Here is a 2,500-nt window from a genome sequence, read left to right as displayed (position 1 = left end):
TGTGTGTATGTGCGGTGTGTACACATGTATGCCTCTCTTTACCTCTCTCTACAACTACCTCTCTCTACCTCACTCTACCTCACTCTACCTCTAACTCTAACTCTCTCGATCTCATTTTACCTTTCTCTACCTCTCCCTACCTCTCTTTATCTTTCTCTATCTGACTTTACCTTACTCTGCCTCTCTTCCCATCTCTCCCTATCTCTCCCTCCCTCCCTCTCTCCCTCACTTTCTCCCTCTCCTCCTCTCTACCTCTCCCTCTCTCCCTCTCTCCACCTTCTTCCTCTCTCCTTCTCACTCCCCCTCTCCTTCTCACTCCCTCTCCCCCCTCTCTCCCTCCCTCCCTCCCTCCCTCTATCTCTACCTCCCTCCCTCTCTCGGGTTTGGTCATTTTTACCGTCCAGGTTTTTACCTTGTTTGAATAAGATGGTATAGTGGCAGCCTGAAGAAATATATAGATTGTGTACAGAAGTAAAAGGTTTATATTCAGAGGAATCAACGTTTGATGGATAAGTCGCCTAGTCCTGAGTACCTTCATTTTTCTTCATCTTGTCACAACAAGCAAATAAAACGTCTCTCCGCTCTGCATCATCTCTGAATTCTATTTCAATTTACTTCTCTTTCTCTCCTCAATCTTTTCTTTAACTCCAAGCCATCTTCGTTCATCGTCTATATACATTTTCATTTATGTATTTCGTCACCATTTTCTTCTTCTGTCCTTATATTTACCATTCCTTCTCTTCTTCTATTTCTTCTCTTCTTCCATTTCGTTTGAGTGTCTTTGGCGTTCTCGTTTGCAATGCACATCCTCAGTCCCTTCTAATCTAATTCATATATACATCAGTTTTTATTATTATTATACGTATATATATGTATATATATATATATATAATATATATAATGTTTGAATGTACGCGATATATTCGCTTGCTTGTATGTATGTACTAATCTCTCTTTCTCTATATCTTTATCTCTTTGTGTCCCTCTTTCCATATCTTCCTGTTATTGCGTTTCCTCTCCTGGAGACCAAGGGAAAATGAGATCCCCTCCTTAATTATATCTTACCTCTAAGTCGGACGAAGATCTGCTTACATGTCTCGGGATTCGAAACACGGCATGCTTGTCTCGGGGTTCGGAAAACGGGACAACGGTCTTGGAATTAGGAAATCGAGACACCAGTCCCGGAACTCGGCAACACGGGTTAAATTTCCCGGGATACGGACAGTTGGTCACCTATCCTAGGATAGGTACAGTTGGTTACCTGTCCTAAGATCGGACCGGATGTCACCGTTGATGAGATACGGACAGTTAGTATCTCAGTACACTGAAGATGACCAGCTGAGAGACCAGGTCCTTATATATTTGGGCTCTTGTGGAGTTAGACCTGAGTCAGTGTATAGTATACATGGAACTTGTTTCATTTCAGTGATGTTCCTTGGGAACTTGAAGTCGGAGACAAGTGACTGCACGAGGATCCAGCTGATGGAGTGGGCACTCGCCTGAAGTGGGTTTTGATCAGTATAGACTCACCATCGCGTTGAAGGGTTAAGCCTGGAAGGCAGACAAACTTAGCGTTGTTTCCAAAAACGTTCATTCAAGAACGGCAGGTTTTTGATATAAAAAAAGCGAAATGCTGTGAAAGAAAAGACAACACTTGATATCGGGACACTGAAGGGCGTATAACGAAACGAAAAAAAAAAAAAACGAAGAAAGAAGAATAGTTATCGATATCACCTTAATCCGTCACACCGAATATCCAACACTGAACCGGACACAACGTACCCGGAACTGGTCAGAACCGGTAAACTTGCGTTAACGGTTCAGAAGCTGAAAAGGGATTTCTCCTCCGTATATTCTGTCTGTTGTTCGACCAACCTCGATTATTATCGCAACCGGGCCCGGTGTCGTTGTAATTTGGCCGGCAGCCGGTACCGGACAATATGCAACAGCAATTTGGTCGTCTACCTTATCACGATTTATTGCTCTCCCACAGACTCGATATCCGCCTCATCCTCCATCCCCTCACCCTCTCCCTCCACACGCTAACTATTAAACGATGCTGGTCGTTTATGGGACGGTGGCAGGATATGTATAAGCATTCTGGCTATCGTCAGGCGATTTATATTCCGACCCGGTCTAAGAAGCACGGTCAAGGGCTTTAACATGGGTGAAGCAGACAAGGTCATCATATATAGACAGCAGGGTAGGATTCGTAGTAATGGATTTAGATTGGGCATATGTAGGTTTAAGAAGGGAATGGGCAAGAGCTGGCTAACCAACAGTGGTTAACGAATGGAGTAGGCTTAGTAACCAAATAGTGATTGCTGAAGCAATTGCTTGTTTTAAGAGAAGATTAGATAACTTTTTAGATGGGGATGATAGATGGTAAGGGACATGGAACTACCTAGTATAGGCCTTATAGTCTCGTGCAGTCTCTTTCATTCTTATGTTCTTCAGTCTTGATCTGTTGAGAGACCGTTCAGGTCAGGTGCCGAGATTC

Source organism: Oratosquilla oratoria, chromosome 1 (genome assembly GCF_046742065.1).
Source record: "Oratosquilla oratoria isolate Oo_2021 chromosome 1, ASM4674206v1, whole genome shotgun sequence".
Taxonomy (NCBI): domain Eukaryota; kingdom Metazoa; phylum Arthropoda; class Malacostraca; order Stomatopoda; family Squillidae; genus Oratosquilla; species Oratosquilla oratoria.
This window is presented reverse-complemented; position numbering follows the sequence as displayed.